The 19,949-nt window shown below is 39.0% G+C and overlaps 1 protein-coding gene and 1 long non-coding RNA gene across 5 annotated transcripts in view; one reads left to right on the top strand and one right to left on the bottom strand.

Moving 5' to 3' along the window:
- foxp2 (forkhead box P2) overlaps positions 1 to 19,949 on the top strand; it is a 147,703-nt gene that overhangs the window by 9,746 nt on the left and 118,008 nt on the right. For 2 of the 4 annotated variants that reach the window (XM_073946064.1, NM_001030082.3), the window contains 2 exon segments: positions 5,261 to 5,327; positions 5,737 to 5,801. The gene's annotated coding sequence lies outside the window, so the exon portion shown is untranslated. 4 annotated transcript variants of the gene reach the window in all.
- LOC141381581 (uncharacterized) lies at positions 7,276 to 10,380 on the bottom strand. Its single transcript, XR_012401809.1, has 3 exons — positions 10,223 to 10,380; positions 7,871 to 9,238; positions 7,276 to 7,677 (listed from the first exon to the last, which is right to left on the bottom strand). It is a non-coding gene; the product is annotated as an uncharacterized lncRNA (long non-coding RNA).

Here is a 19,949-nt window from a genome sequence, read left to right as displayed (position 1 = left end):
TCAAACTTCATTCTTGATTAATATTGTGCATTAATAAGAATAGATATTTTGCACCCCCATCTCAGCGAATGTCAAAACATATCCTGGACATTAAAAAACTTACAACCTCCCTACCCCCCTTTATGTGTCTATCATAAATATTGTGGAAAACATTCATTACCATGGATAATATATCTAAACGTGTGTACAGTATAGCCACGTGTATACTACATATCTCATTCTCATATATTTTCAGCATATAAATGAGCATGGCAATCATTCAATGGCATCCGAAATATCCAAGAATGACACACTGCAAAATTGGCAGTGTTATTTTAACTCTAACAGAGTTAAAATCAACTTCGAATGAGTGAACATATTGTCCCAATATTTCCAGAGTAAAAATAACACTCTTGTACTTGCACAACACTATTAAAGAGTTATATTTACACTCTATCAAGTAAAAAAGTAACTCTGGTCTACACTACTGGGAGTTGTTTGTTCCTTGACTCCAGAGTTAAGAGTGAAAATTCAACACTTTAACAGAGAGAATTTTACTCTGAATTTTTAAACTCTAGTGTTACGTAGCTGGTAAACATTACAATGCTCCTAAAAAAGAAACAATATTTCAATGTTATTAATCATTTTATTAACAAAATGTGTTAATATATAACAGCCAGCACTTCAAATTTAGACTTTTTAAGACTTTTATACCAAAATGGGATATTAAAAATGGCATGACTTTTTTGTTCCATTAATATTTGTGATCAAATTATGTTAATATATCAAACCTAATGTTTGATTAATAATATGCATTGATAAGAAAGATTTTTGCACCCCCATGTCAGGGAACGTCAAAACATATCCTGGCCATTAAAAGCTTATAAGCCCCTGCCCCACCCCTCTTTTTGTGTCATCATAAATATTGAGGAAAACAGTCATTCATATCACTTTCTCAATTTTTCAGCATATAAATGAGCATGACAATCATTCATTGACGTGCTAAATATCCAAGAATTATGTACTGTAAAATTGACATTGTTATTTCAACTCTAACAGAGTTAAAATCAACTCCAAATGAGTGTTCATATTGACCCAATATTATCAGAATTAAAATAACACTCTTAAAAAAGTTACTTGTTCAACACTATAAATGAGTTATATTTAAACCCTATCGAGTTAAAAATAACTGGTCTACACTACTGGGAGTTATTTGTTAATCTGCTCTAGTGTAAAGAGTGACAATTCAACACTTTTACAGAGAGAATTTAACTCTGCATGTTTTAACTCTAGTGTTAGTGTTGCTAGTAAACATTACCGTACTCCTAAAGAAACCACAAATAATTTTTATTAACAAAACACAAAAACTTAAGTAATTCAAATTTACACTTTTTAAGACTTTATGCCAAAATGCATATTAGAAGTGGGATGGCTTTTTTGTTCCCCTTAATATTTGTGATCAAATTCTGTTTATATATCAATCTTCAAATTTGAGTAATAATCTGCATTGATAAGAATAGATTTTGTTTGCACCCTCCTATTCCAGATATTGCATCTCACACAAGTATTGTTCTATATCAAAGCATATATTAAAAGAAAGCTTGTTCAGCATTCTGATGATGTAGATCTCAATTTCCAAAAATGAATCCTTATGACTGGTCCACTTTTCAAGATTCTTTAAATTTTCTAGTGCCACTTTTCTTGGGTTACTGTCATGATCTTACTAAAAACAATTTTATTAAGGCTAAATTTCTCATTTTCAAATTTCATAATAGCTTGTAATAAACAATAAATGATCATAATTAATAATAATACATACTATTGCATATGTCAAAATAGCAAAGCACTGAACAGCATGCTTTAAAAACATGCTAAAATGTAAAAATGCAATCATATATATATATATATATATATATATATATATATATATATATATATATATATATATATATATATATATATATATATATATATAGCGCAATCTAAAATAACTCTAAAATGGAAGTCAATAACACGATTATATTTTGAACAAAAAACAATATCAACAACAAAAAGCAATTATTCTTTAGCTTAGTTTAGCTGTGTGTGTGTGTGTGTGTGTGTGTATCAGGGTCTGTTCACATTCCTATGTGTTTGTGAATAGCTAGGGAGCCATTGTTGTGATTGATGCTGAGGGATGTCTTTGAGACTGCCAAGGGTTAATTACACTCCCTCTGATTCCCTCTTTGTCTTTGATAGGGCCACTTACAGCATATGGCCACAGCAATACAATAGTTTATTTTTATGATATTTGATGAGTGGTTTTTAATTTAGATTGTCACTTCTGGCAACCAGCAAGGCAGATGGTGTAGATTTGAATGCCCATCAGAGCCTAAACACCCTCCAGGCAGCTGTTGCTAATAAACTTTTTTTTTTTCCTCCCTGTTTTTCCCCCCTCCCTCGTTTTCCCCCACGCAACACGTTTTAGGTCAAGAGGAGTCAAACCTGTTACAACACCTGTTTCTGCATATGTAAATCTGTTGTTTTGTCATTTCATTAAACAAGGAAAAAAAAAAGGCAACGGTCCCTCGTGGTTGCAAATGCGACTGGCATCGAGCCCACTTGGCAGGGCGAAGACTGCTAGGGGAGGAGGGAAAGACACGCAAAAGACAACTGCGGTTTGTGTTGCACGACCGCAGGGCTGCTGGATGCTGAGGATGTTTTCCGAAAAGGCCTCCATGGAGAATTCGGCCCCTCCCACATATTTACCTTCTTTTTTTTTTGGCCTCTATGTGAAGCGGAAGTTGGATCCTGGCACACGCGTGGCTGGCACACGCTCTTGTTCAACCCCCACCGCCGTATTCCCATTGCCCTCTCATCATGCCGTGATGTTAGAGCTCGACTGCGAGCCACATGTGCTGGTCCAGAGTGTGCACAGCCTCTGGGGCTAATTGCCCCGGCCCCCCTCTGTAAACCACTGGTGCATGTCGATTATAACTAAAAAAGCATCGTCTCCCTGTTATATATGTTCCCTCTCTCTTGCCCACCACGCTTTTTGCAAGTAAGTTGTGGGATTTGACTTGTAATCCCATCTGTGTACGCAGGATGCAACAAATACGGCGTGAAATTAGAGGTTATTCCTCGGCTTTGAAGATTACCGTCATCGTTGTGGCAAACGCAGAATTGCGTGCCGCACTGGTTGTCGTAAGCGTCCGTCCTACCTTGATGTGCACGCCACTCTTCCCCTACCTGGCAGTTTTAATTTGGCTGCCGCTGAACCGCAAGCCACCCCGGGTTGGGCTCGGACGGCCTCCTGTTTGAGGGTCCCCGTTGTGTGTTAATCTCCCCGGGCCGCCGAGGTATCCTTCCTGTGATTTAGCGCCTCTCTGCGAGCCTCTCCTGAGCGCCGCACCGTCCCTCGGTGATAGGGAAGTTCATTAGGGATGTGCCTTTGATGGGGCAGCTTTTCATGTGACGGCGCTCTCAAATACCTTGATGTAGAAGCTTAAGAAGCCATTGTGCCGCGAGCGCGTCTTATTTAGATCTGCATAGTAAATCGACCCGAGTAAATACGGGAAGAAGCAGATGGAAGCAAGGAGATAAGGCCCAGACGAACAATCGCATTTGTATTTTGTTATGATGTTGACAGCAGCTAAAATTCACTAATCTAGCGCCACTGATCTGCATTTCAAAGAAATCTCATTTAGCAGCAGGGAGGATAAAGTTCCTTTCATTGTGGCCGTGCTTCTTTTTTTTTAACTTGCATTCTTCGCTAATTTATCTGCCGCAGATTTAACGTTGGGCTGGGTGCGAGCATGCTGCATGTTGCAAAGGGGATCTTAAATACCCTGAAAGCGGTAACGTCTAGACTGTGAACCGGGGGTAATTACACGTCCACTGATGAATGGAGGGAGTTTGAAGACTCATCTTTGTTCAGGGGGCCTGAATCGCTTGACTATTGCTGATAAGGGGCGTTCGGCCCTCAGTCAAAATATATTGTGGTGGCTTCCACCTCCTAACATGGGGATGGTATTTACTTGAAAAGGTACAAAATGATTGTGTACTGTAATCTGACTTGTTCGCATAATGTCTTCTTTCATCTGCATACCCAGCAGAGGCACCAGAAAGGTATTCCTGCCCTTGATTCGAAACGGTTTATCTTGAATTTAACGCCAGCCTTCATGTAAATATCAGACAGTGGCATTAGGACAGCCTCCACTAATGCAGTATGTATATGCAATTTTATAGCATTTATAGATCTCCAATTGAAACGGGTCTGCCATTGTGGAAACCTGTCACGAAGAGGTCGTGCAAACTAATAACATCGCTAAGTCGATTTAAAAGGTGAGTTTTCACAGCCAAGAGACATTGTGGTGTTAACACAAACTCCGAGGCAGGTTGAAAATGAATGGAGCATTACTGCTGTTTTATATCACTTTTCATTTCTTGAGTTTGTGTACACATGCGCTCGTATAAAAAAGTGCAGACAGAACGGTCTTACTTTTGATAATTCAAATGTTGACTGAGCTAGCAAGCTTAAATATACACTATTTGCGCTCCTAAACCAGCCGTGCTTTCAGAATGATGAACACCATATACTTGTACATGTAATTAAGCGCGGAAGATGTATATTAATAATACTCGGGCTAATAGACCGTTTGCGAGATTTCCTCTAAACACTCCGTCTGAGTTTGTAACACCTCCTCAAACACAGGCGGCTAAAGCAGTGGTATGTTTGTGTTTGCAGAAATGCTCTCCTAAGCAAACCCCCTCCTCTTTTGGTACAGTTCAGGGAGCACATTCCACGGGATCCTGAAGCTGTTAGTTGCCTACAGGGGTCTTTGGAATTCTGGGAGAGAGTGAATCCGAAGCCATTCGGCTGGTGTGTGTGTGTGTGTGTGTGTGTGTGTGTTCCATACTGTAGCTTCACAAGTGAACTGTACTCTTCAAAAAAAAAAGAAATATGTTACAACTTGCAGTTTTTTTCTGAAAAATGAGGTGAACTGAGCTGCACATGCTCATTTAGTTGAACATATCTGTGAGTGTCAGCAAAAAAAAAAGGCAGAAGCCTCGATGGAAAGTTTGATTTATGCTCGGTTAGTTTTAACCTGCCAGGCATGGCAAGCTGTTTCCAGGGCAAAACATTTTCCCTCATTTCTGATGCATATTATTATTCGGAGTGTGATGTGTGTCAGTCTGAAACGCAGATAAAGGTATCGGCGTGCTTTTAAAAATGCACTATTGAATAAAATAATGCTTTCTGAATAAGGTGTAATATCTTCTCTTTCTTTTCTTTTGACAGATTCTCTCATACTTGGACTCGCCTCTCCCAAACAAACACGGACATCAACCGAAAGTTTCCCCTCAGGGTAAGATCGAAAAACATAGCTTCTCTTGTACTTCTGTCAACACTTTCATCTTTTTGGCAGATGCACTCTTTGAAAAGGAGATAAAAACGAGAGCGTGATCGTACGCAACTGCGGCACGTTGACGTGAAACGAGCCCACATCCAGTTATTTGATTGACCTGTCGTATTGAAAGAGTATGACAGACTTTGTTGTAATTATTTTGCAGTGGAGATGAAAAACTCTCGCATGACACAAACAGTAAACCTTGTCTGGCATTGAAGTCTCCCTAAATATCAGCGACAATACTGTCATTTCTTTCTGTCTTGCCACCTCTATAGCTTTCGAAATGGTGGCAAGTAAAAAAATGCATGCCTTAAGGAAAAAAAAAAATATGTATGTTTACAGATTGTTTCAATTCTGTGTTGGTCAGGATGAGACCTGGTATGGCCGTTGTTCACAGCGCAGCAGGAGTACTCTGAAACCAAGGCAAAAGTGGTAAGTAAAAGCAATCTTTAAAGTGCTCATTTGCATGTTCGGTCTGTCTGTCTCGGCCATAATTGATATGTCCTCTCAAAAATCACTTCCATTATATATTCCATCAACCACATCCTGAGAGGAGTGTTAATAACGAGGAGTCCGGGGATCTCTTAAAGATTCTTGATGCATCATGATAGTCGAGAGAGTCCACTTAGTTTCTGACGGTTGTCGGGTTTCACGTTAAAGGCAGATGAAGGCAAGATAAATGTATTGCTCCGCATAACTCAGCAGGTAAACGTTTAAAGCATGTTGTCTGGCTCCCCCAGCCTTTCCTTGAAGCCTCGATGATGGTTTAGTCACCAAGTAAGTGGAAAACACGCATATGGAATCCTGCCGTCTGTGAGAATGTGACCACTGATTATGTGACGGAGGTGGTGGTCGTTGTCATTAGTGATGTAGACATTGCCAGACAGGGGTCTACAGTTGCGATGGGTAAATGAGATATACCGGAAGAGGCAAGTTTAGGCCATTCGTTTGTATAGCTTCTGATTTTAGCCACAGTGTATCACCCAACAGTCAAATGAATCAAATGAAGTGAGTGTAGTTAACTCAAAATTTACTGAAGGTTAATTCTACTCATTTGAAAAGAGTTTTGATCTCAGTGTAATGAGTTAATTAAATACCTCATTACTTCAACTTAAATAAGTTCACAGTACTCTTACAGATTACTTCAGGGGTCACCAATCTCGGCCCATGGAGGGCCGGTGTCCCTGCAGGGTTTAGCTCCAACTTGCCTCAACACACCTCCCTGGGTGTTTCAAGTATACCTAGTAAGACCTTGATTAGCTTGATCAGGTGTGTTTGATTAGGGTTGGAGCTTAAATCTCCAGAACACCGGACATTCAGGAACAAGTTTGGTGACCCCTGGATTAGTTTGTGAACTCAAATGGTTTGTAGCAATTGGTTTTCGCAAACGGTTTGAGTTGTCTAAACTTATTGGGTTTTACAGCACGCAGATGGTTTGGATTCTCTTCATTTATTTGGTTTTACTGTGCTCAAATTGCTTCGTTTACTCAAATGGATTACGTTCACAGTACTCATTAGGATTAGTTTTTAACTTAAATGGTTAGTTGCAATCGGTTTCCTCATATGGTTTGAGTTACCTTAACTTTTTGGGTTTTACATTGTACAATAGCTATAACTAGGGCCAGACGGAATCTGCGGACAGTTTTTGCTTTTTCTGCGGATCTGCGGATTTCTGCTGAATTATTTTGGGAGTATCCAGCGGAGTATCATAACTTACACTTTAATATATTAAATAAAAAGTAATAAATTACTGAATAAAAACTGAATAAATTCCGATTTACACATTTACTCAAGTAAAAAACCTGCGGAATTCTGCGGAAAATCTGCGGAATTCTACGCGCGCAGATTCCGTGTGGGCCTAGCAATAACCTGAAGGTAAGTAAATGATGATGCTAATCAATCGTTTGAGTGAAGTGTCTTTTGTAATAATCGATGTGCAGAGAAATGTCTTTATTATTCTTCAGAAGTTGGCTAGGCACTTCAAATGTGGGTGCTTTGATAGCATCCAATCAGTACTTATACGTTAATATTCATATTAATATTTCTAATCCAAGCTAAAAAAGTTTCATATAGTGCAAGCAATAACAGCTCACACTTTACTGCCGATTTGCAGAACTCAGCGCTCAAGTCTGTAGAGAAGCATCCATCAGTGAGTCTTTCCAAACTATTACTCTGCCTTTGAGGTCCAGGGCTGATTAAAGTTTGCATTTGCTAAAGAGGTTGGGTGGCTTGGCTTCAGGCAGGGGCTGAAATCCCCAGAAGTCACTGCCTCACGAGGCTAAGCAAAACCCGGCTCCTCTCTCCACACCTAAAAGAGATTTGAATATTAGTTTTTAATTTGACGAGTATCCACTTAAATCTTCAAAGATGAACTCTTAAAGCATATCTGTTCTGGAACAGAAGTCCTCTGATTAGTGCGTAAAAAAAGTATAATTGCCGCCCAACTTCACACAGCCAATGCACACACATTATAAAATCTCCAGCAATTAAGCATATCTCACCCGAGTTTAAAGACGAGGGATAGCATTGCTCACTCTTCGGATGGACGGCCTACTGCGTTCTTCGCTTTTGGAAATTGATTTCTTGTTCTAGTAGAGCGGCTGTCATTTCCATCTAAAATGGCTCAGAGAGAGCTCTTCCACTCCCCGGAGTAGAGAGAAACCTCCATGGAGCTTTGCTCTGGACACTCGGAGCCGAGTGCTCGGAAGGATATCAAAGGAAAGCGGGCTTCATCTCTATTGGCAGGTCTCATTGTGTGGCTGATTTGGGATTGGAACGGGAAGGTGGTTGGGGACGGAGATGAAGCGAAGCCCACTTCCTCCTAATCTTTATCCCCCATTAACCCCCAGAACCCAAGCAGCTCCTGGGATCAGGTCACTGGTCAATCCCTCATTTCGTTCGAATATTTTAAACTTAAGACTTTTTTATGTGATGGATGGTTGGAAAAAAGTTCAGGCCATCAAAGGTTCACTTCATGGTTCTGGTTCTTCATGGTTGTGGTCTTTCTCCTCTTCAAATCTTTTCGCTTCATTGTTTTGTCTCCATATTTGAAAGAAGGATTTTTTTTTGGGAGGGATGGGGATTGATTCCTAACTTTCCACATTCCCGTTAAGCTAAGGTTTGGTAATGGATTGTAAAGCCATGCTTTGAGCAAATTGGAGGTCGAGTGGCTCCTTGTCTTTTCCATTCGCACCTCTTTTTCTTAAGCATGATAGTAAGAGGTTTGTAAAGTAAAATTAGCATGATGGTGAGACTTCATTTCTTCTCTTCCAGGCATTCAGCAGCAGATAAAGCGAAAAGCTAACATGCTAATCTTCCTCAGTGGCATGCAGACAGCTTTATTTACTCACATTCTCAAAGACAGTGAGACAGAAGGAAACAAATCGAGGGCCGTTTGAAAAATTGAGTGAGGGTTTGTGGAGAATAGACTGTTGCCTTGAGAATAGAGTTACAAAAGAGAGTCTGCCATCATTCCTGATAGAGGAGACAGACCGAGTCAATGAGGTTATTGATCCGGCAGGAGTGCTATGCTAATCAGCCTTTTGAATGGGCCGAGAGTCAGTGTCCTTCACTGCGACTTCTACCTGGTCTTTTTTGTCTTTCAGTATGTATCCAGCAAGTTTGATACTCAAAGCTCTACATGGTTTATTGTGGAGAGGCTGTAAGTGCTGGAATGGTTCCAGGTAATGGGACGATGGTGAAACAAGACGCTCTTTTTTTGACATCAGAGAGGTCTGACACAGGTTTGACCCCCGTGGTGCAGGTGGTAGGAGTTAAACTGGAGTTTTGCTAGCAGGTGATCATGCCCAATGCATTGGTCTCATGCTGTCAGGTCCCCCCGTGTGTCGCCTTGAGTACATTCGCAACCCCTGTGTGGTCATGAAATAGATTGTGGTTTAGAATAGACATGGTTGGATTACGAATGCAGTTTGAATATGAATTTGTGAGTCAATTTCTGCCAATTTTGTCATTAGAAATGTGTATTAAACAGCCTGAGACAGATTAGAAGCGTATGCTCAGACAATTGTCACATCAACTCCAATTGAGTTGACTAAACTGGGATTATGACATGAAGTATGCAATGGAAGCCGCCGTTGGTTTTCTTGCAGCCAATTTATTTAGAGGCTTTGAAGCAACTAAGTATGAAGGATTCCGGCCTCCCGTGGAGTTGTAAGACTTCTAGATTATGTGAATAATTGGCCACAAAAAGGATTCATTTAAATGTAAATTAGATTAAATTAGCTTAGTCTTATTTTTGTGTGTGTGGGTGTTTAATAAAAAGTGATTCTTCTCACAAGACGTCCAAGATTTCATTGTGTTTCTTATGTTTGATAGTTCATATAAACAGCTAATGTTATTTTCCTCAGAAGAAGGAAATCTTATACGTTAACAGAGTTCTCCCCCGCAACGCTTTGATAGCGCTGTTTTGAAACGCTTTCTCCATTTGAACGCTTTGTCTGGCCTCCATTCACAGGAAAAAAAAGCCTTCTACAAAAGATACAAGCCAACCGCTTTGTTCTTCACCATAATTTGATCGTGGTTTGAAAAGTGATCCTGCGGAAGCAGAGGTACTAGAGCCTGGTATTTGGCTTCCCTGCCACAAACCGCAAGTCCGTACAATCAAATTGTCTCACGCTTACCTGCCTTGATAGATGATAAAAGTGTTTGTTGTTGGGACGAGAGCAACCCCATTCAGGGCACATGTCGCTCTCCGGCTGAAATGTGTGTGTCGGAGCAACCGTGCTGCCAAATCTGAGAGTGTCTGATTTCTCTCCATGGCATGCGCTTCACTTTTGTAACTCTCTCTCTCTCATGAAAGCCGTGCCTCTGGGCCAATTGTGTGGTCACACTACCTGATTCTGAGGCTCGTGGAGTGATGTGGAGTGCCGAAGCCAGAGGGAGTCGTGTGAGAGAGAATCCGTCTGCATAAACATGCCCTTCTTCTTTCTGCGAGAGACCAAACAGACAGGGTGTCCCTCAGCCCACCTCACCTGTGAAGCCTTTTCAAATCTCTTTCGCTCGCCTTTCCTGTCTGTCTCCTTTTCTTTTTCCTCTTGTACTTCTCCAGCTGTTTCCGTCAAGTCCTTTTAAATGAAACTCTTGGAGAGCGTTTTTTTTTATGATTTCTGCTGGTGAAGAGAAATGAAAGTTAAGCTCTGCTGGCAGCATTTGGGGCCCTAATGTTGATGTGATGGAGAGAAATAATTTAGACTTGTGCCTTGCTTTTATTCGCGTTACTATTGAAAGTGATTGTGGAACTGTGCAATAAATCTTAGAAAAAATACTCTTTCGTCTTTGAGAATAAACCTTGAAGTTCAGTTGCTGGATTTATTGGAATAAATCTTTTTTTTTGTGGGCTTTCATGCGACAACATTTTCAGCTATTAACTTTTAATGGGTTTTGGAGGGTTATATATATATATATATATATATATATATATATATATATATATATATATATATATATATATATATATATATATATATATATATATATATGTATATATGTATATATATATGTATATATATATGTGTATATATGTAATTGCTCATATATATATATATATATATATATATATATATATATATATATATATATATATATATATATATATATATATATATATATATATATATATATATATGCAATTCCAGTGTTATGGATGTGACATTTGCAGTAAAATCTCAAAACATAAATTGACATGGAGAGTATATGTTATCATTATATTGAAACATCTGCTTATATTTTCCAAAACAACTAACAACTAACCACAGGGTCATGGAATCACAAAAATATTAATCTAAAAAACATATTTTAGATTTTAAATGAGAAAAATATACATGCGTTATGGATGTGACAAACAAACTTTACAGCATACAACAACAAAAAAAAAACAGAAAAAAGTTTACAGCATACAACAAAAAAAAACAGAAAAAAGTTTACAGCATGCAACATACTTTGTAGAAAGACTGCGCAACCCAAAAAAACAATGCTAATCGAAAGGATAAGAGTTACTATAGAACAAACATGATTGATTTTATTTTATCTTACATTTTTGCATTTATAAGAAAAAAGCTTTGTTATGAATGTGACATTTCTCAGTTTTGGATGTGACGGATGTGAAATTGGCATTTGTGTGACTTAAAGTCAAAATAAAACAGTGTGAAAACATTGACGGAGACATTTCTGACTATTTTTAAAGCACTGTAAAATACATATATATATATATATATATATATATATATATATATATATATATATATATATATATATATATATATGTATATATATATATATTTTTTTTTTCTTTTTCTTTTTTTTTTTTTTTCTCCCAAACTTTAACAAAACATTCTGTACAATCAAGGTTGTATTTGTCCCCATAATGATCTTTGCTGCCAAAAAAAATTTACATCCAGGTTAAATTAAAATAAAATTACAACGGAAGTAGATGCAAATATAGTAAAGCAAAATGGAATAAACTAAAAATAATGAACAAAAAAATTAAGGGCAGCACGGTGGTCCCACAGAAAGTAGATCACTGGTTTGAGTCCAGACTGGGCCAGTTAATATTTCTGTGTGGAGTTTGCATGTTCTCTCTATGCCTCTCGTAGGTTTCCTCAAAGGATATGTGAATTGGATAAGCTAAATTGTCCGTAGTGTATGTGTGTGAATAAGAGTGTATGGATGTTTCCCAGTGTTGGGTTGCAGCTAAAGGGCATTCCTCTGTGGTGACCCCTGATTCATAAAGCAACTAAGCTGAAAATAATTAAATGAATTTACCTTAAGAAGGTATAAAACAACACTAAATGGTAAAAATCCATCTGTGGGCAGCTTAAAATATCTAAAACATCTCTGTGCCTTTCATGAAAACAAAAAGCTTAACACAAAGCAAACACTGGATTGCATTACCTGACAGGAATGCCTCTCAGGTCTACTTTCAGGACATTTATAAAAGCCATTCCCAAGAAACAAGTTTAAATTAAGCCGTTTGCTTTCTCCCAGGCCTCTCAAAAAACATTGAACTTGTGAAATTCCTAGCCTTCCTATACCTCTAGAAAACAGCTCATCCCAGCCGTTCGCCTGGAATCTATGAACCAATCAGAGGAGCGTCTGCGCACCGTGTGTGCGAGTGTGTTTTCTGGATCGTTCTAGTCTAGTGCAGTGAATTCTCATAAGGCGACCTATTTTATTTACTTTATCTTCAATAAAATGGTTCAGTGAGCATTAGCAACTTTGAGACACGAGTTTCAATCAGTCCTGTGGCAGCACTGTCAGTCTGCATCCAGCTCTGTGTGTGTGTGTGTGTGTGTGGTGCAACATGCCGCAGACAGGCGAGACAGAGGGAGAAAGTCGTCTAATAACAGAGGGAGTGAAGCTATGAATGAAAGAAGGAGAGAGAGAGTTAAGTAATGAAAATAGGTCTGGAGAAAGCAGGAGAGAAATATTAGGAGAAAACAAATGGAAAAGCAGTGAAACGGGACGAGAAAGAAGTCTAAACAGAACTAATTCCACTTGCATTAAACGTAAAAGCTTGGTCAACATTGTCTGAGGCTTTTTGCACTTTCAAAGCGTTCAAACTAGCATTCAAAGTTTTCTCTGGGCTTTGCTACTTAAAACATTGCATTTATATGAATTGCAGTTCACATTATTCAAGTTTTGAGTACATTTACATGACAATGATGTACTAAAGAAAAGAAGGGAGGCTTTGCATTTGAAGTTTCATGTATATAATCCAATGTTTTTGATTGTTTTAAATAGATCCACCAAATAAAAAGCTATATTATGGCAAACTAATGGGTGGTACTTGCACACTTATGGTCCTGCAGTACGCTGTTGTTTAGGCCATCATGTCCTAGAGCATAAATATAGACCCGGGGTGGGCAAATTTTTTTAGAGGGCCAAAAACCAAATGTCATTGAGAGCCGTGGGTCGAAAGTTGCAACCCATCACTGGGAAACATCCATACGTATTCATTCACACACATACACTACAGAAAATGTTGCTTATTCAGTTCACCTACACCACATGATTTTGGACTGTGGGGGAAACCGGAGCACCAAGAGGAAACCCACACGAACACTGGGAGAACATGCAAACTCTACACTGAAATGCCAACTGACCCGGCTGGCGCTCGAACCAGCGACCTTCTTACTCTGAGGTGATTGTGATTATTACTATATACCAGGGGTTCCCTAACAGCTTGCGGCCCCCCAAATAACAAGTCGTGACCACCACCATTCAATTCAATTCAGCTTTATTTGTATAGCGCTTTTACAATGTAGATTGTGTCAAAGCTGCTTCACATAAATGGTCATAGTAACTGGAACAGTGTGGTTCAGGTTTTAGTGTTTAAGTTCAGTTCAGTTCAGTTTAGCTCAGTTCAGTGTGATTTAAGCATTACTGAGGGTTCAAACACTGAAGAGCCAATTCATCGATGCGTAGCTCTACCAATCCTGAACCATGCGAGGCAGTGGCGACATCGGAGAGGGAAAAAAAATTCACCTAATGGGAGTGAAGAAAAAGAACCTTGAGGGAACCAGACTCAGTTGGGCACGACCATTTTAATTTCTCCGCTGGCCAAAAGTCTTGTGCAGAGCTTCATTCGCCGTGGTTTAGGCAGGAAGATGGCCTCAGCAAAGACTCGTCTGTCCCTGGAACGTCGCTGGAACCATCCTCAGAGGTGGTTATAAACATACAAACATTGCACACAACGGTGCTCACTCACCAATAGGAATTATTTAACCAAGCTTATTGTCAACACAGGAAAAAGTACAACAGTCTAACAAGCTTATACATTTTTATAGTCATTATTCATTTGTTTAATTTTAGTCCCACTTAATGAGAATGTATACAGCACAAGACTATTCTTGGTTTCATTTTGGAGACCGCAACTTGGCGATCATCATCTATGTTCAGTCGTGGCTTTCATTTTTAATGTACCTACATGAGTGCAGTAAAGGTGTCAAAATGTAACATTGTGTGGTAAAATCAATCATCGACAACTAACACTATTGCTATGCCATTAATCTAGTGTAATAACCCCAATCCAATGGTAAAAGAATTGAACGGCTGATGGCTTTTTATGTGCATGTTGTTTTTCATGTAACTATTAAATGCTATGTTTTACTACTTCTGTATAGATAAAATATGGAAATTCTAATAGTTTAATAACATATATTATATTTTTGAAAATCGCCATGTGACGAACTCCCCTCATTGCCTCGTGACTGACCCCCACTGACTCATTAACCCCCACTTTCGAAACCACTGCTATTTACAACAGTAGGTAATCACATTTTTAAGGTAAAATGAATTGGGAATGGCATTACTTATTGACTCTAAAGGCAACTGGGGGTTTAAAATTTACTTATTTATTATTATCTCTTGCTTTCCCAAGTTTTTCAATCTATTTTATTAAAAAATGCTTTTGATATTTCAGATTTGTTTGTTTTTATGGCTCATTTTAATGTCTTCACCTTTTAAAGCAACAAAATGTAATATAAAGTGTATTTGGGGTCAATAATTGTCATGATCCTTGTTTGCTTTCCTTCTCACTCTATATGTACAATAATGTATGATATTTGTACATTCATTCATTCATTTTCCTTCGGCTTAGTCTCTGATGCCCTCCTAGACGCAACTCAGTACTGGAAAACACCTATACGCTCTCACTGCCAATTTAGTTTACCTAATTCACCTTTAGCGCATGTATTTGGACTGTGGAGGAAACCCACGCAAACACTGGGAGAACTTGCAAACTCCACACAGAAATGCCTACTGGCCCAGTCTGGACTCGAACCAGTGACCTTCTCGCTAAGAGGAGAGAGTGCTTACCACTGAGCCACTGTGTTGGTAACATATCTACATTTTTAAATTTCTTTCTATAATTGAAGTTGGGTTGGGAAATCTATGTTTAAATTCAGAACGTGATGTTTACAGTCCTTTCCCAGTGATGGGTTGCAGCTGGAAGGGCTTCTGTTGCGTAAAACTTGTGCTGGATAAGTTGGCGGTTCATTCCGCAGTGGCGACCAGATTAATAAAGGAACTAAGGCAAAAAAAAATATGAATGAATATTTACAATCCTGTAAAATCCTGATTGTATTAAAGTCCCATTGGTAATATTTAGTTACTACTACACACAGTACTTTTATAATCCATGGGCTTTAAAATGTTTGTCTTCAAAATCTGTACCTTTACTACAATATATATCTGAATTCAATGAAAGCTTCATTCCAGACCCAATCTGAACAAGTTTGTCAGTCTTTTTCAGTCCATCTTGATGGGAATGAACCTCATGTTTAAACACTGAAGCCGAACAAAACGGGTCACATTCAATAAGATCCTTGTTCCTATTCAGCCTCATGAAGAATCATCCACGTTCTCCATACATTTACATTTGTCCAAATTTCTATAAACCCCCACCCTCCCAGCGCAGCATTCGTCCTCAGAAGATAAAGCCAGCGTCACAATGTGATTCCCTTTTGGCTTAGAGGAGGTATAGGTGTCACCCTAATACATTAGCATTGTCCTCCGTTATAAATATTCTGCCAGTCCTTCCTCAGTCGGCTGCCTCTGAATGCTGCCACTCGCCGCGTGTATTGTGGCCATTCTGAATCCACTCTGTCTGCCTTTTATCAAACATCCCGACGCTTTGATAGTTTCCTCATTTATTTAGTGAATAGTTTGGAGAGGAAGAAAGAACGAGAGAATGAAAGAAAAGAGTTTTTACATTATGTAAATGGCGGAGTCTGTCTCTAATCTCTGGCACGCTCATCACGGCAGACGTTTGCATTCCCTGATACTGCCCTCCTGGAAACCATTGTTGGGATTTCCAGTCCGGCTCAATGCCTTTTAGTGGATTTTTAATACACACGCCTTTCCTCGCAACAACGTTTACAAGCCGCCGTTCAATAAAATCTCAAGTACCTCAATGTTTCCTTTGACTGCTTGTGAGCAAAGCATGAAGTATTATGAATGATACAAGAACATAAGAGAGGGGTTTGAGCATGTGCTGGCACTGTATAATGCACTAATGCACTCACACGCACGGGCCAAATTCACTTTTTTACTGGCTAGCGGGTGAATTCAGAGAAAGTTTACCACCCATTTCTTCCCACCAACTGTGGAACTGTATTTCACATGTTTTTAAAGCTAAAAAAAAAAGCTTTTCTGAAACTTTCATCATCATAAAATGGCCCCTGTCAAATAAAAATGAATAGACATCATGGTTTCATGCAGTTTTGGTCACCCTGATGTGGCTCCAAACCTTTATTAGTTTCTTTTTTCTATTGAGCACAAAAGAAGACACCATTGTCTGGTAGCTATTAGGGCTGAGAAATAAAAAATGGGCCAATTGAAAGCCATTTTTAATGTGCATTTAGCCAATAAAGCTAATTCTAGTATAACTCCAGCATGTGCTTTCAGATGGAGCAGCATTTACTACATAATTCACTGGTAAGCTATGTGAAATCTTGTCTAAAATCAAATAGAATTTCAATAGAATATTCAGTAGAATTTAATTATAAGATAAAGATTATATTTACAGCCAATTGCATTTGTTAACCACATGCTATACCATATAACTGCATGATAATTGCAGGTATGAACAATCATGTTTTCTACTTTTACTACGGAAGACAATGGCTACCAGTTTCTACTATTCTTCAGGGTGTCTACTTTTGTGTTTAACAGAACATAAAAACTCGAAATGTTTGCTAATCTGGTAATATTAAGGCAATATTGAGTTTATGAAGAAGCAAAAACCATAACGCATCTTATATAAACGTGAATTTGTACTTTTATCAGTCACATCAAGAATTCCTGGTTAGGTTTTCCTCAAGTGGCTCCAAACTATTGTTAGTTAGATTTTTTCTTTTTCTTTTATTGAACACAAAACAAGATGTTTTTGAAGACAGCATTGTCTGGTAGGCATTAGGGCTGGGTGATTTAATTTAAATTGATTATCAATGCGCATTTTGTCAGTAAAGCCAGTTACTCCAGCACATGCCTTCAGATGAAGCAGCATTTACTAGGGTAGCACTTTAGTTTAGGTCACAATTCATGCTATTAACTGGCTTATTACCTGCCTATTATTAAGATATTACTGCTCATTAGTAGTTATACCGTATGATCTTACTCTGCATCCCTAATCCTACCCAAAACCTAAACATAACTTCTACTTTGCTAGCTATTAGTCGGTGCCAATATCCTAGTGGTTAACTGTGGCAACATATAGCACCGTGGTGCTCACAGCGACCCAAGTTTGATTCCCAGCTCGAGGTCCTTTGCCGACCCTTCGCCTCTCTCTACTCCTAATACTTTCCTGTCTGTAACCTCCAATGTCCTATCCTAATAAAAGGTGAAAAAACCCTTAAAAAATAATTATAAATAATACTTTACTAACTATTAAAAAACAAGGATCTGTGTAGTAAATGCTGCAAATAAAAACACCACATTTATAAACAAATAACTGTGCCTTTCTGAAGAGATGTGCATGAGAATCGTAGCTATATCAATTATGTTTTCTATTTCCACTATAAAAGACAATGGCTACCAGTTTCTACCATTCTTCAGGATATTTACTTTGGTGTTCAACAGAAGAAAAAAACTCAAAAAGGTTTGATAAATGAATTTTCAGGCAACATTGAGTTTTTAATAACCAAAACCACTAAAGCAGGGGTATCTAAACTCGGTCCTGGGGGGCTGGTGTCTTACATATTTTAGTTCCAACCCCAATTATACACACCTGAATCAAGCTCTTACTAGATATACTAGAAACTTCCAGGCAGGAGTGTTGAAGCAAGTTGGAGCTAAACTATGCTGGACACCAGCCCTTCAGGACTGAGTTTGGACACCCCTGCTCTAAAGCATCTTGCATAAGCTTGAATTTGTGTTTTATATGAAATCAGACACATCATCGATTCTATGTTCAAATACTATTAGGGAGTTTCATGAGTGTAACGTTGTGACACAAATGGTCATTCACTTAATACAATGTATTTATACATTTTTATTCTGTATGCCTTACATTTTTTTGTTGTTGTTGAATTAAATTAACTTTTTTGACATCTCAACTAACTTAAGTTAAACTAAAATTATTAAGTAAGTAACAAAAACATTTGTTATGAGTTTTTGTTGTATATATTTTTTATTGCGCAGCAGGTGGAAATGTTTAACCCACTTGAAATCACATCACTGAAAATCACGACCCAGGCTCATTCTGAAAACGTAGTCCAGCGGACGGTTCTGGAGACCGCAAAATACGTACCGGGAGGTACGTATTTGTGCAGTTTTTGTTTTCGCGAATCTGCGAGAGGCCGCTGTGTGCGCTTTTTCGTATCTCTAACGTCTCTTGCGAGTGCCGTTCGCGCCCGCGCTGTTCTCGCGTCAACCCACTAGAGGCCGCTGTCTGACTGACCGAATGATTGACTGCGCGACCGGCCAATCGGCTGACCCACCCTCCTCCTTCCCTGAACCCAACCAGTTTTACTGATTGACCCACCCGCCCGCCCGCTCACTTACCCAAACCCGAGCAACAATTTAGAAAAGCCGTCTAGAAAAAGAAAAGCCCTTGTCTGTTTTTTTTTTTTTCCGTGTTTTTTCCACGTTCTCACCCTGTTATGAAGTCGTTCGCTTTATTTTTTGGATTCTGTTTTTGTCTTACCTGGTTTCTGGGACCGTTCTTCCCCGGACTCGAACCCGCCTTTGTCAACTCCTCTCTGCATCTGAAGTCCGCCGAAGCACACAATGAGCTGACCGGACAAACTGACTGCATCGGGAAGCCCTCCACACGGAGGTAAGCGGTCAGCTGGCAAGCGAGAAAGGGAACGGCGTCACACCACCCCGTAGCGTTTGCTTAAAAAAATGAAATGCAGCCATACGTACCTCCTGGGAGGTATTTCGCGATCTCCAGAAAAGTCCGCTGGACTACGTTTTCAGACTGAGCCTGGGTTGGAAAATCAATGTTAATACCAATAGGAAGCAGGGACTATATTTTCAAATTGCACAAATTGTATTCATGCAACTTGGCTAATTTTACTATTGAGTCAATTAAATTGAACAACTCTGCTATCAATACAGAATCAACATCTTTATTTTTCCCTCTGATATGCTTCCTCCATTACTGAAGCTTGAAATATTGGCGTCCTCACTCTTAATTGCAGTATTGGTGGTATTTGAATCTATTCAACTCACAAATACATTCCAGCTTGACTTGAATGAATCATTAAATCAGCCGGATTTGTTCTTTGTTCAAATAAAACCAAATAATGTTAGATTATATTTTTTAAGCTGTCGGCCAACCGCCGAACAAAGCCAAGTGTAGTTGAATTTGGCGCTCGGGGAGTGTTAATTTTGGACCCTGCATGTACAAACACTCTGCATGTTCGCTGGGCCGGCCTTCATGCTCAACAACAAACTGACAGCGCTAATGCAGGGTAATTATAACCTTTAAGTAAGGATAAGAAAGGAATTGTTGACAGCAAATTGGCTTTTAGCATGCATCTTGTGCACCTGCGTGTTGATCAGAGACTGTGATACACAGAGGTGAGCTATTTGTGCCAAGAACACTCTCTCACAACA

Source organism: Danio rerio, chromosome 4 (assembly GCF_049306965.1).
Source record: "Danio rerio strain Tuebingen ecotype United States chromosome 4, GRCz12tu, whole genome shotgun sequence".
Classification (NCBI taxonomy): Eukaryota; Metazoa; Chordata; class Actinopteri; order Cypriniformes; family Danionidae; genus Danio; species Danio rerio.
The sequence above is the reverse complement of the archived record's forward strand: the minus strand, read 5'-3'. Positions and strand labels throughout refer to the sequence as shown.